Consider the following 15,688-nt stretch of genomic DNA (forward strand, 5'->3'; position numbering starts at 1 on the left):
CGTCCACTATGCACACTGCTGGACATCCATTTTTCTGTACAAAAAAATAAATTCATTCTACAAAATAAAAGTAAGATTGAAAATGGTCCCCAAATAATTTTCTTTTGTCACATCTTATCATTGAGATTCTAAATTTAAAATCAAAACAAACGACAATGATGCCTTCATTGTCTATCGCGGAAAAAGGGAAATGATTCGAAATTTAAATCGACGCCGGCAGCCATTGGGCGCGCGGCGACCAATCACGGCGCGGAGGCGGGAAGAGGCGCGCAGATGCAAATGACGTTTTTTATAAACTCGTTTTCCGCGTTGACTTGTTTGTTTATGGTCGGTCCCTACTCTGGAATCGCTCGAGAAAATTATTTGCATTATCTTAATTTTAAGACATATTTTCGTTGTTCTGATTTCGGTGGGCCAGAAGACGACGGTAGTGGGGCAGGCCGTAGGTGGACCGACGATCTGGTGAAGGTCTTAGTACCTGGGTGGGGGCAGCGCAGGACCGGTCGTTGTCACAACGACCGGTCAACAACGACGTTGTGGAAATCCTTTGTCCAGAAGTGGACGTCATTTGGCTGAAACGAACAAATTATTTTCGTTGTTGCATTAAAATGACCAAGGTGAGTCCTTTGTTTGCATATCAGGTTCAATAATTGTATTCATATTTATAGCCCCAAGTATATTGAATCATATCATAGAGCTAAAGGTGCGGTTTTGTTTTAAAAGTAGGTACCTAAGTTTACGTACGTAGAGTAATGTAAATTTAGTAAGCTTTTCTAATTAGATTAGGTTAAAATCAGTCATCGATTCCCAACACTGAAGCTCACTCAGGTATGTAAACGTCCAAAAAAGCCTGTAGCTATAAAAGCTAATCGCGAAAAAAGAAAAGCTACAAAGCTCCGTAGCGCGGCTTTACGTGGCCAGTTTTTCACGATAAAGCTTTTCCGAGCTTTTTTAAGCTGAAGTTTCAGTTGCTTTTGACAGGGAATAATCTAAACGTGGAATGTGAAAAAATTGCAATCACAATCATCATTCAATAATGGATGCAATAAGTGTACATTTTTAAAGAGGAAAGTTTTTATTGTTTTCCAGTTTTTAGTGAATAGAAAAACTGGATTGATTTGGAAAATTCTATCCCGTTTAGATTACTATTACACTTAAATTTTTTCTGAATTTTCTGATGAACAAAGGTGGTACGAATTTCGCCGGGTCAGTTATAAAATAAAAATGACAAACTCGAGTGACTCCAGAATATTCGCTCGTTAAAATGGCGCGCTATGATACGGCGCACCTTTACGATGTTGGCGGCACTGATCTTTGCTTTTTATTTTTATTTTTACTTTTTATGTTTACGGCCGTGAAGAAAAGAGGTTTTACTTTACAGTATATTGATTTAATTTTGATTTAAAGTTCGTAAGCGTCGCGTAAAAGTTCATGGCCTGATTTTATGTCAGTTTTCAAAAAATGCTTCAAACACAGACAGATTATTTTCTACTTAGCAATTTTTAGCCTCGTACTTTGGGTTACGCTATTTTTTGGGTAGAGATTATACTTTACCAAAAACATGAATCAAATGGACTTCATATTTAGGCTTCATCATCATCATCATCATGTCAGCCATAGGACGTCCACTGCTGAACATAGGCCTCCCCCAATGCTTTCCATGTTGCCCGGTTGGTAGCGGCCTGCATCCAGCGCCTTCCTGCTACCTTTATGATGTCGTTGGTCCACCTTGTGGGTGGACGTTCCACGCTGCGTTTTCCGGTACGCGGCCTCCACTCCAGAACCTTGCTGCCCCATCGGCCGTCAGTTCTGCGTACTATGTGCCCTGCCCATTGCCACTTCAGCTTGGTAATCCGTCGGGCTATTATTATTATTTAGGCTTACTAAGACAATAGTTACTCTGATTGAATTAATACATTAATTAGCTACAAACAAGGCTAAGTTGCACCACCTTTTTTTAACCGTGACTTTACCTATAACCGTTTTTTGTAGGAGTTTGATAGACTTTTGAGTTTGTTAAAATTAAAGTAAGTAAGATGTTGTTAGTCAGCCTAAGGATTTTCACAGGGAGTACGAACTCTACCTTGATGATTATTAAGATCAGATTTTTGTTCACGATTTTGATGCCATGTTGGAGTTGGAGCGTAAGAAGGAAAAGACCACGAAGATTACCACGGATTTATTTTAGAACATACAGCACACAGAGACTACATGAGATCGAGTGACTGATCCAGAAGTCTGGAAACCTTACATTGACAGCGGAGTGCCAAATTCAAATATTCTGAATATTCAAATATGCTTGCGTTACCAAAAAGTTTCTAACTTTCCAACATGAGTTAATTGAAAACAGATAAGGAACAAGCCTCAACACAGAAGTTCTGGGTTCGATTCCTTGATAGGATACAAAATGTAGAGTGACTCGTATTTCGCGTATTTGTCCTCAGATTGTCAGATACATTTCAGGCTTGTCTGCAAATAAAATGTTCACCAGAAAAAAACAGGATTCTAAAGTCCATTATTTTTTCTAAATAACATTTTTAAAATTTTTGCAAAGATATCTCCCGTGTGAAACCGGGGCGGCCGCTTAGTAACGTATCAAGTCTGAATTGAAAATATTTATTTATTTTTAGGTCAAGATAATATTATGTAAGTAGGTAAATGAATTCCACCATTTTATAGTTAAATAAGAACAGGTTCTAAGTACATAGTTCTGTGTACATTTTAATGAAAAAAAATAACAAAAGCTTATCTGAAGCTTTGGCCCGAACATCTGCGTCAAAGCCGTTTTGTACGTGAAAAAATTTGATACAGCAGCTAAGGTGAGCGTTTTATAGGATTTTAAACTTTATGTATTCGTAATAAAGTTAAATGCCTGTCATAAGCGAACACATTCCTGTGCTACGGTACAGTTCATGTCAATAGAAACTGACAATAATACAAGATCACTTGCTTTAAACTCAGAGGTCCCTGGTTAGATTCCCACTGAGGGCAAAAGGCAGCTCGATGCCAATGTAATAGCCACGATAGCCGAACGGTGAAGGGTTCGGAGTGGTCGACTCGAGATCCGAGGAACTCGGGTTCGAATCACACCGCCGCTCGACTATTGTGGTGAGCCCACTCGTAACACAAGCTTATTTAGCTTAACACGAGGGGCTAACGGGACTATTAGTAATTTGTGCAATAAGTACAAATTGCTAATAATCTTTAAAAAAGAAAAACTATTCACACACAACTATCATTTATAACAAAATCACAATCACAAAAGCGTTCCTTAAGAAGACCTTACGATATTCAATTACCGTCACCCAGAACCAATTATGGCAAGAAAAATATAATGTACGAGGGGGCACAACTATTTAACGGGCTGCCAAATGATATAAAAAATACGCAATCTTTTTTCTCGTTTAAAAAGAAATTAAAGCACTACATTACAAAACACTATCTAGAATTCTCGTGAAAAAAAAAATCAATGTGGTTCATTGTACGAGCACATTCATTCATTCACATTCTCGCGTTTTTATTAAAAATTCTACTCGTAATGTAAGAAAAAAAAACCGGTCACATAGCAACTGTGATAGCAACTGTTGAGCGTTACGTAATGGAAGCCAAGCAGGTTGCTGGTTTTGTAGTTGCAGTGTGGGTAGGTTAAGAATAAAACTACACTTGAATTTGAAAAAATATAGCATTTGAGCGGTTTGTTATTATTTTATTTTATTTTAACTTCATTATTTTCTGTACCTAGTTTCATTTAATACATAAATGAAACGAGCTTGTCTGTTGCGTGCACTTGCTGCTTATTTATTATAAAGTGTATTCTGTATTTTTCTTATAAGTGAATATAATTGTATTCTTTTAGAAAAATAAATATCTAAAACCATAAAACCATAAAAAAAATGTTATTCGGGTTTTCGTTTCAGCCAAAGGACGTCCACTGCTGGACAAAGGCCTCCAAGGATTCCTACAACGACCGGTCCAGCGCTGCCCGCGTCCAGGTGCTTTCCGCGACCTTCTCTCGTCGGTCCACCGAGTGGGAGGATTACCCACATTGCGATTTCCAGTCCGTGGTTACCACTATTCCAGTTTTTCCCAGGAGTCAACTTCAAGTAACTGATTTTGGGGGCTGAAAATTGACCCCTATAAAAATTCTTATTTGAAACTATCAAGATTATTTTGTGTTAGGTACGTGTAAGAAGTTGATTTAGAAAGTTTTGTAAGTATTTTGAATCAATAGGAAAAAAACTAGAGATAGGAATTTTAAAGAATAGGCTTTATCAGTTTACTAGCGGCTGCCCGCGACTTCGTACGCGTGGATCCCGTTTTACCCCTTTAGGGGTGGAGTTTCGTAAAATATTTTCTTAGCGGATGCCTACGTCATAACATCTACCTGCATGCCAAATTTCAGCCCGATCCAGTTGTTTGAGCTGTGCGTTGATAGATCACTATGTCAGTCATTCAGTCAGTCAGTCCGTTAGTCAGTCACCATTGAGTTATATTATTTAGATAGATTTCGCAAAAGGGCTCTTGCATAAAATAGTGTGGCAATACCTACTATTCCATTTAGCTTTTGCTACAAAACTTGCCAGCTTCTACCAGCGCGGAGTGTACCTCAGACGGGACCACCCCCTCTCCCTCAGACTCCCTCTGGAAGAGAGGGACGCCGTCAGTCACCCGCCCGCGGCCGCGATGACATAACGCGCGTACGATCGCTAATTGTCTGTGCTCATTAAAAAGTTAGGTGTCCGCCATCATGGTTTTTTGTTTTCTTTTTCTTGTGTGCCTGTGTTTTCTATTTTTGTGAAGTGAGATAAACTTTTGAATTAAAAACTCCTTAGTGTATGAAATATTTTTTAGTTTAAAATGTGATAATTTAAATATCGAATGATTTTGAAAATGTGTGCGTTCGAATATACTGAAAAAGAGTTTTTCGCCGTTTTTCTTGAGACTATTATTCCAGTGATAATAAAAAAATGAAAATGAATAGGAATGTTTGTAAGCCTTCATCAGAACCTTCAAGACCTATTGGATTCTTATAAGGTAAGTTGTATGTTTAATAAAAAAATCTGCATTATCATCATTTCAGCCACAGGATGTCCACTGCTGAACATAGGCCTCCCCCAATAGGGAGGATTGAATAAAAAATGTTTAATTTTTTCCATAACTCTACCTAAAAATCGTTCTTTTTGAAGCGCCTTTTCATAAAGACAAAGACCGGCGGCACTGGAAGAAATTACTCTATTTTTAAGTCTGCAGTCTTTGACGCTGGTAATTGAGGATACTTTTTTGTTTTGTTTTTTTTTTTTTTGTTATTTCAGTTATGGTTAAATGTTAACAGTGCTGATATTTTCAGTTTGAATGGATATAATTATGTATAGAAGAATCATCATTACAACATAAATGTTACTATTAATTATTGTCGCTTTCCTGTCTGTCTGTCTGTCCCTATTATGCTTAGATCGTTAAAACTACGCAACGGATTTTGATACGATTTTTTCAATAGATAGAGTGGTTCAAGAGGAGGGTTTTTAAGTAAGTATAATACATTGTACTTGTTCGAAGCAGGGGCGGGTCGCTAGTTTTTTTTTTTTTTTAAATTAAATATAAGATAAAATGTGTTTTGATAAAGTAAGCATTAAGTTTTAAAATTAATTAGAGCCTAATAAAATATACGGTGCGCCGTATTAAGGGTGCATGAATGAATCAAGAGAATGATTTTTTAAAATTAGTATATTGTATATGAAATAAAAATTTTGTTTTCGGTGTTTAATTCACAAATATGGACTAAATTACAGTCGATTGAAGAACGTGCCCTTTATAGAGCTTTAGGTCATCTTTCTTTCTTTCAAACTATACCTATTCTTTATAGAGCTTTAGGTCATCTTTCTTTCTTTCAAACTATACCTATTCTTGTTTTTTTTTTCTAACTATACCTACATAATTTTGCAAAATAAAATCTTATTACATAAGTACAACTAAATAAAATTCCACAGTGTTTAAGTGGCGTCGCCTGACAATGACTCTATCGTTTCAGCCAAATGACGTCCACTAAGCCTACTAACTAACTAAGTCCACTAAGCCGTATGGTGACGGCAGAGTAGAATACATTTGTCACCAACCCCTACTCTTCCCACGGGTGTCGTAAGAGGCGACTAAGGGACTACACATCAAACAGAGAACGGGCAGCAGCGCTCTCTGAAAAACATCAATCTTTTAAACTGCGATCTCCAACCCGCCTGCCAAGCGTGGGGATTATGGCAAAACCCTCCACTATAGTGGAGGAGGCTCATAGTCCAGCAGTGGACTGTAAAGGGCTGTTGATGTGACGTCCACTGCTGGACAAAGGATTTTCCATAACGACCGGTCCTGCGCCACCCGCATTTAGGCACCTCCCGCGACCTTCACCAGATCGTCGGTCCACCTAGTGGGAAGCCTGCTACTGCTGCTACTAAGTCTTCCGGCCCGTGGTCACCTCGAGAACTTTTTTGCCTTGACTGCGTTGACTCTATGTTGATAAATAATGTTTTACAGCCGGTACTGAACCGACAATACTGAACTTTATTAAAATTGCATTTTTTGTAATTTTTATCGTTATGGACTCTTTATGACTTTATTTTAATCTGAAAGACGATTGACGATGAGAATTAGGTCTTTATAAGTGCAAGAACCTCCTCCTTTTTGAAGTCGGTTAAAAAGCTATGATAAAAATACATAAAGCCAATTCGCTGTGTCCTAAGAATTTGAAAAAGGAACACACAGTTCCACATTTAACTTTGACATCACCAGTACCAACGGAACAATAAGAGGGCAATATATTTTTTAAAATTGGAACGCGCGGCCCGTCACAACAGCGTCGGGTTTCGTCGAGTTAAAACAAAACCTTTGTTTCTCGCCAGCCAGTTCGAATTTTGAAATATTACTTTTGTCCATTGTTTGAATTTGTGACCGTTAATAATAAAGCTTGTCAGGGTATTGACATTTATCGGTGTATACTGCTGGCCGTACGAGGATTGAGGGCAACTGGAAAAATGAGAAATGTTCATGGAAAAATATAAGATTTCATTCAACAATAACTACTTACTTACTTAGTAAGAAGAAGTTTTTAAGGTGACCCTGGAAATTGTGATTATTATGTTGCTTTGGTTTTTATTGCTTTAGTATTTATTTTAGGTCAACGTGGTTCCCAGGAGCATTTATTTATTATCTTTTAGGAAGGAATTATTGGAAAATTAGAATTCTTATTTAGATACGTACGATCGTATAAGAATTCTGTTGGTAGATACCAATTGGAATATTAAGAATATTTTTAATGCTTAAATTGAACCCGTTAGAGATACATAATATTTACATTAAAAAAAGAAAAATCCAAATAAGTATGAGAGAAAGATTTTAGTTTCTATAGAATTAGAACGTACAAAAACAGTTTTTTTTAATTGTAAAACAGGACTATTAAGAAAAGCATATAATTTTGGCTTTACATTATTTTGTGCTGTGAGACTTGTGAGATACTCCATCCACCCACAAAGAGGCTGTCGTAATTTGAAAGTTACTCTACATTTTTACATTATGTTTTTGTTTTTAAATTGCCACTGCTTCTCACTAAGTAGGAAAAGAATGGCGACTTAAAAAAACAATTCAATTTCAATCAACAACTACATATCCAACATATCAAATTGCATGCAACAAAAGCCCTCGTATCAAGCACCTTTAAAAGGTACATCAATTAAATCGGTAAACAGAATGCAGCGCAAACAGTACTGCTGATCGGAGGGTGAGAGGAGATAGGGCACGGAGCACCCGGCTCTGTGATTGGCCGGAGCCGCGGCGCGCCACCCCGACCCGCGCCAATCGCAACGGCTCCACGCCACCCCACCCAATCCGAGGGCGTTCGAAATTTGTTTGCCGTTTTAAAAAGGTGCCCTTTCCAGCGCCGAAAGTACATCAATTTGTTTGAGGATTATGGAACTGATGGATAGGTGCCGGATTCCAAATTTGAATATTGTATTTCTTTTTTTGTTTGGCCGTTTTCAGCCAGTCGCGAATCGTTTTGAATTTTTGAGAAATTATTATCATTATTTCATACTAGCTTTTCGCCCGCGTGGAATTTTGTCTGTCACAGAAAAACTTTATCGCGCGCGTCCCTGTTTCAAATACCGCGATAAAAATATTCTATGTCCTTTCTCGGGACTTAAACTATCTCTATGCCAAATTTTATTAAAATCGGTTCAGTGGTTTAGGCGTGAAAGAGAGACAGACAGAATTACTTTCGCATTTATAATATTAGTATAGATTAAAAACAGGTTAGCAACATAATTATTTAAAAAAACTATAAGGCTGAGTTGCACCATAAATTGTTTTAACTTTAATAAAAACGTCAAAAGTCTGTCAAACTCTAAAAACACCGGTTAAAGTCACAGTTAAAATAAGATGCTGGAACTCAGCCTAACTACTCATTTAGTAAGTAGTATACCTCAAGGGCCTTCTCATAGTGGGAAAAAAGTGTGTTTCATCAGGGGTCACGCATAAATTAATAAGGCATTCTAAAATACTGAAAATCTAAAAATCTGAAAAACTGAAAATCTAAATTAAAGCGCGGGCGAAACCGCTGATGCAAGCTAGATTAGTTTATTATAGTAGTAGGTAAATTCGCTTCATTTGTATTCACTATTAACAATTTGATGACAAATCAATTTCCAAAGATAGTAACAACGCGCCAATAATGTCTCACAATTTTTGTAACAAAAAAAGCTGAATAAAAACGATGTTTCATACTTATTTCGTTCACGAGGATACTGAAACAGCATAATATCCTTAACATAATATCTTGTAGTTATAACATAATTTACTGTAATTTGATTGAAAAAGTGGCTGACAAAGGTGACTGAGTTTCTTCCGCCACTTCTTCTCAGCATCAGCCTATAATTTGAAGCCACGACAGCCGAACGGTGAAGGGGTCGGACTGTACCGACTCGTGATCCGGGGAACGCGGGTTCGATCCCCGCTGCCGCTCGACTAAATTGTGATGAGCTCATTAGTGATACTTGAAGCATATAAATTATTTATTTGAAAATTATTTAAATAACATGAAAAAATCGAACTGCCTAATATTTATTTGGCTTAGAACGAGGGGCTAACGGGACTATTAGTAATTTGTGCAACTAATTATTACACACTGTAAAACCCTGGTTTTCCTATAAATAAATAAATAAAAAAGTTGTCCCAAAATGGTGGTTGGGCAAGCTATTTGGGACTTGTATTTAAGCGCCCTAAAGGGCCTAAGTACTGAATAATAAAACTTCGAATTTGACTGAATTTTATGATTCACAATATTGCCAATTTCTACTGGCACTAATGTAATAATAAATGACTCATGAAGTAGACACTCGACCCCAATCCCAAGCACTGCTGGCCCAGTTAAAGCGCGCGGTCAGAACCGAAAATGTCAATGTCACCAAACATAATGGTTGCATAATGTTTAGCAAGAATCGAACACTTCTATGAGGAGAATTGAGGAGATCCGTAAACGAACTAAACTTGACATTCGTTCGTTTCAACCGAAAGACGTCCACTGCTGGACAAAGGCCTCCTCCCCCAGGGTTTTCCACAAAGACTGGTCCTGCGCCGCCCGCATCCAGGCACCTCCCGCGACCTTAACCAGATCATCGGTCCACCTAGTGGGAGGCCTGCCCACACTACATAATTATGTCTTCCAGCTCATGAACTGGAGAAATTTTCTCGCCCAGCGGCCATCAGCTCTACACTGCCACACACTGACTGAATTACCAATAAAAAAACTATTCATATTTCTGAATGTAACAAAAAACAACCCCAATCAATAAAACCAAGCAGCATTAGCATTCCAACCCCCATATTTCAAACTCCCCTGTTATTTTAACTGCACGCGCTCAGTCGAGTGCTTTCTGAGATTACGGGAGACTAGAGCAGGATTGCAGGATTACTTGCAATAACTTAGGGAGCTGTAAACTGGAAATATTTCATTATTCCATTTAAAAATTAAATAAAAACAATAAAAGAACAAAGGATGGGTGTTAAAGTATGAAATTGGCGTTTTGTATGGAGAATATTAAAGAAAAAAATATTTTCTTTTTCTGTTTCTGTTTACTCAATTTTTATAAAACGATACCTATGTATATGTTACGGTCAAAGTGATAAATGTGAAAATTATGAATAATCGCCGGTTATTATGAATAATTACCGCATGATTTGGTAAATGTGATTAATATGAGGTCATTTATGTGTGTATAAAACTAAATAGGCGGCTTAGGGGTGGCCCAAGGCCCCCCCCCGCCGCACCTTAACCTATTTTTCACTTTAAATCAAAACATTATGTTATAGGCATCATGGAAAAGTAATATTATGCAAAAAACATTCCAAACTTATTATGCCAAATTTAAATTAATATTATGATATCAAAACGTTCAAAAGTTTGGCTGTACAGGAGCATGTACACAAGATGTTGTTCTCTTTTATTAAATTTGTTAGTACTAAGGTTGAATTATTAAATAATCACTGTTAAATGTGATTAATTTATCACTTTTACCGCGACTGTCGGTAATTATTCATAATAACCGGTTATTATTAATAATTTTCAATTTATCACATTAACCGTAACATATAAACTATTTGTGAAAACTATTTTGGCAAATGTGAAGTTTAATTGGTAACTCTATATGTGTTATAGTAGAATGCTGTTTGTTTTCCTAATAATAAAATAAAATAAAAAATTAATTTTTCTATACAAAGTTTTTCCGATTTTTAAAGGAACTTTTATGAAGACAACAACATTTAACAACAAAAATTGTTACATATGAATAGACGTATTCTGTGTATTTTCAGTCTCATTATTTTTTCAGACCAGACACCTCTCTAAAAATAGACAAGGGCATAGACTAGTCACAGACTGATACATAGAAAGTACTCTGTTTATTTTCAGTGGCATTGTTTTTTTCAGACACCTTTACACAAAGTAGGCAAAGGCATATTATTATCTAGTCAGTTACTCAAACTCATCAATCAGTCTATTACTCAAACTCATTCAAAGAAGGAATAGACGTATTCTGTGTATTTGTTTTCAGACACCTTTTTAAAAGCAGGCAAAGGCATAATATACTTAGGCACAGTCTGTCTAAAATTCAAAGAAGAAATATAGATGACCCACGCTGAACTGTCCCACCAAACTCAATGACAGGGGGGCGCTACCATCGCTCAACTATATGGTTTCCAACATGGCAAAAATCGGAACCAGCGATCCGGTATTGACGGTGGCGCCCCACTGTCAATGTCATGCATAGGACAGTTCAGTATTTTGGAACTATAGACGTATTCTGTTTATTTTTTTTTTTTTCATACACCTTTACAAAAAGCAGGCAAAGGCATTATACTTAGGCACAATCTGTCTAAAATTCAAAGAAGAAATAGGCGTATTATGTCTTTTTTTTCAGACACCTTTTTAAAAGCAGGCAAAGGCATAGATCATGAGGGCGTGACGGCGCGGGCTCCGCCCCGCGGCCGGCGGACATTCGCGACTGAACTGACTGTGTACAGATCATTTTAAACATTTTATGTAGAGACTAGCGGCCGCCCGCGACTTCGTACGCGTGGATCCCGTTTAACGTTTAGGGGTGGAGTTTCGTAAAATCCCTTCTTAGCGGATGCCTACGTCATAACATCTACCTGCATGCCAAATTCCAGCCCGACCCGTCCAGTGGTTTGGGCTGTGCGTTGATAGATCACTATGTCAGTCAGTCAGTCATTCAATCAGTCAGTCAGTTATTCAGTCAGTCAGTCAGTCAGTCATTCTGTCAGTCAGTCAGTCACCTTTGAGTTATATTTAGATAAAAATAATAGGTACATTTTGCAACAAAAAATAGTCTCATTTGCAGATGTTGACTGTACTATTATGACTGTGGAATTTGGCAAAGAAATAGTATCTGGTTTTTGAGTAAAATTCGTTTCATTAAAAAATACATTAGCATTTTTGTAGCAATATTAATTGGTTAACTTGACATCTATTTAAAAAACACTTGTAGTTTTATGTAAATTTAATAATTTGAAGAGATACAGGCATACATTGCATTAATATTAAGGTACAATTAAACTTTAAAATGAAAATAATAATATCGTCTCGAAAACTATCCAGTATCTAACGCATCATAGGAAAAAAATACTGAAATTCTGAATATAAATTTTTGAAAATTTGATTGTAGAACGCGATAGAGTTTTTATTTTTAATGGCTTTTAACCGCAGTAGCAAATAGGTACTGGCAGCTTTTGTCTAATCATCCTGCAACAAACCTACATTGAACGTGACATCACAAAGCTTGTCTATGGTGTTCTCTCGCCCCATGGGGTAGTTCCCACGCATTCATCTTATAAAAGGGTTTTCGGATGCTTAGAATGTCGTTACGGATGTAGCATTTTGAATAATTAACTAGTTAGAAAGGGTTGTAAAATCACACACATCCGTTGTTTTACATACAGGGGGTATAAAACAATTTCCTTCTATAGGTAGAACCTAACCTAGGGGTTATCTGGAAGAGATCGCTTCCTGCGTGAAGACCACCTACGATACCGTTTCGATTTGGTGTTTTTTATGACTCAAAATCACTTGAAAGTATAGCTTGTCACTAGCTCTGACTGTTTTCTGCAGTTTATGCTTAAAATCAATAGACAAACTAAGTTTAATTCAGTCAGTGCTCCTATATGGGAGCGGCTCGGGAAGGATATTCTTCTTCTTAGTCGGGCACTCTTGTCAGAGTGGTCGTGGTTGCGCTGACGAGGTACACGGTGGGGTGATGTCATCTCCGAGGGTAGCTCTCCTGGCGATGTGCTTCCATTTCTGACGGTTAGAGGCGTCGCGAGTACACTGGACCATAATGTACTCAGACTCAGTGGCCTTTGTGACGGCGTCTATCCAGCGGGTTGGCGATCGACCGCGTGCTCTCTTGCCTTCCACCTGGCCCTGAACTACCAGTCTCTCCAGGAGGGGTATTTAAGACAGAGCATATGAAATCTCGATGACGTTTGACGTCTCAAAAACACCCTCCCGTGCCGCTCCCATACCTCAGGCATTGACTCAATTAAGTGCTAGACACTATTTTCATAGGTTTCTGAAAATAGCCAAATATTGCTATTTATTTGCCAAGAAACAGTGCTCCAAGTGCTCCCACAAAAATAGGTTAGGGAATCAATTGACAGTCGTTCCCGCCAAAACACATCGGTCATAGACACCGCTCGATACCGCGTAATTCGGCCAGCGCTTTCAGCGGCACGTCCGCCCATAGACAATAATCGCATCCGACCTTTTTTGTTCGGCTGATTTATTTTTCTGTTGTAATGCAACCTCTATGCAGTATGGCGTTAATCGTATTACCTACGTAATGCGTTTAAATAATTAATCTTTATTTGTAACCCTCCTACAATAAGGATCTAGTATTATTCATTAATACTTCCACTCCCATTCATTGAATATTGACTGAGTTTCCGCCACTTCTTCTCAACACCAGCCCATGTTGTCCCGAAGTGGTGGTAGGGCAAGTTATTTGGGACATGTATAATGTATAAGTAAGCGCCCTGGAAAGGACCTATTTTAGAGAAGTTGTAACTAAAAATCTATACAAAAAGCGAAAGGTCTTTACCCTCTGCCCCATCTAGGGGACATAGGACCATAAGTGACTCACTCATACTACAAACTACAAGTGCTACGAGTCTCTTGCACGGGGATTCCCTTTCTTAGAACGTAGGTGCTCACTAAGACGGGATTTTGCAAAATTCAACCCCTAAGGGGGTAAAACGGGATCCACACATACGAAGTCCGCGGGCGGTCGTTATTATTAACAGTGTTACCTAACCTAATACGTTAAATAAATATTAATAAATACCTTATTTAAAGAGAGAGATTAATTACCAAAGACAATTACACATTATTCGGCATGTGACGATGCACAGCATCTGGTGAGAGATGCGTCTACTTCCGGTGTAGTTTTTTAGCATTTTATACCTTAAATGACGTCATTTCCGCAATTATTTAATAGGAATTGATTTGACTTACTTCCGTTTGCCGCCATTTTAGTCACCTGGGGGCGAGCTTGCTCGGAGTTCTTCATAGCGTCTTTAACTTCCAAACTAGCAACGTCGTAAGCAGAAACTCTGCTCAGATTTTTACTGAAATAATTTATTTCTCAACGTTCTAATACTAAGTTTAAAATTAAAAAGTGCAATTGACCGCGCGTGTGTGACCGCGAACGACATGTACGTGATGGTGGTCGGCGCCAAAGGGGACGAGTGTCTTCCGGACGACGAGCAGGTGGACCCAGAGCGTCGGATACCGGAGAAACTCGGACCCCGGCGAGATTCAAAACGGATGAAACGAGGTACGTGGGATTCTGATAGCTTTAACACTCTTTTCGATCAAATGAGCATTCTCGCGAATCTCTATATTGTATAAATAGATTGAATAACGTACCCACAACCATCTTATACAATTTTAACGGCAGCCCCGTCAGCCCCAATCGCAAACATTACCAATCAAAATACGGCAAATTATATCAATACACACTCAATCTGCATTTTAATGAGGAAAGAATTTCTGAATTCAGTTCAGTAGCTTTCCAGTTTATTCATTTCAAACATACAAAAGTACAAACCCTCCTACTTTGTGATATTAGTGCTGCTCTCACTGTGCATTTAGAACAAAACATGTTAATACCCTGAAATTAATCATGTTCTAATCTAGTTCTGTTACAGAAACTCGAAAACTTTCATCACATAGCGCCATTGGTAAGTAGTCACCAGGAGCTAATAAACAAGTCTCTCACCAGATGCTGTGCATCGTCACATGCCGAATAATAGTACAAGTTTTACAAAACAATAAAACTTGTATTATTGAGCAGAGACGATGCACAGCATCCCAAGAAGGCCTCCTGGTGAGCTCTCTATGAAGAACTCCGAGCAAGCTCGCCCCCAGGTGACTAAAATGGCGGCAAACGGAAGTAAGTCAAATCAATTCCTATTAAATAATTGCGGAAATGACGTCATTTAAGGTATAAAATGCTAAAAAACTACACCGGAAGTAGACGCATCTCTCACCAGATGCTGTGCATCGTCTCTGCTCAATAATACAAGTTTTATTGTTTTGTAAAACTTGTACTATTTTAACGCAGCCATAGATAACAGATAGTGTTTTCTTCACACCTATTGACCCACGGCAGTTACGCAAACGATTCGAAATTCAAATGTGCCAATCAAATAATTAAATTGTGTAAAACCTTTGTGCAATTGGTGTAACACTCGTCGACGGCAGGACAAAGGCGAAGGCGTCGAATTATTCAGCCACACGTCTCTGGATTGTCTATGCCCGGCCGCCTTTGTCTTGTCTGTGGTCGTAACTCGCCAAACGGCCGTGGGATCGGTTTATTGTCATTACAAAAGTTGTCGTTTGTCGATAACTCCTAGTTGCACTTGTTTGTATATTATAGTATTTGGTGACCGATCTTTATTGAAAGATAAGAAGAAGTAGTGGAGAGCTCTGTACTACCAGAGATCACGGGTTCGAACCCCACACATACGATACCTATACTTAAAAATATGAAAATTTCAATCAGCTATGTAGTTAAGTCGTCGGTCCACCGTGTAAGTGGACGTCCCAAGCTCCGTTTTCAGGTACGCGGCCTCC

General features: G+C 38.2%; 1 protein-coding gene across 1 annotated transcript in view; it reads left to right on the plus strand.

Annotated features, from left to right (window-relative positions):
- The first annotated feature begins 4,680 nt into the window (after window positions 1-4,680).
- sim (bHLH transcription factor single-minded) overlaps window positions 4,681-15,688 on the plus strand; it is a 46,654-nt gene continuing 35,646 nt past the window's right edge. The window contains exon 1 of the mRNA XM_028304834.1: window positions 4,681-5,034. The gene's annotated coding sequence lies outside the window, so the exon portion shown is untranslated. The remainder of the gene's footprint in view (window positions 5,035-15,688) is intronic.

Source organism: Ostrinia furnacalis, unplaced genomic scaffold (assembly GCF_004193835.3).
Source record: "Ostrinia furnacalis isolate ACB-3 unplaced genomic scaffold, ASM419383v2 OfSCF1534, whole genome shotgun sequence".
NCBI classification, from domain to species: Eukaryota; Metazoa; Arthropoda; class Insecta; order Lepidoptera; family Crambidae; genus Ostrinia; species Ostrinia furnacalis.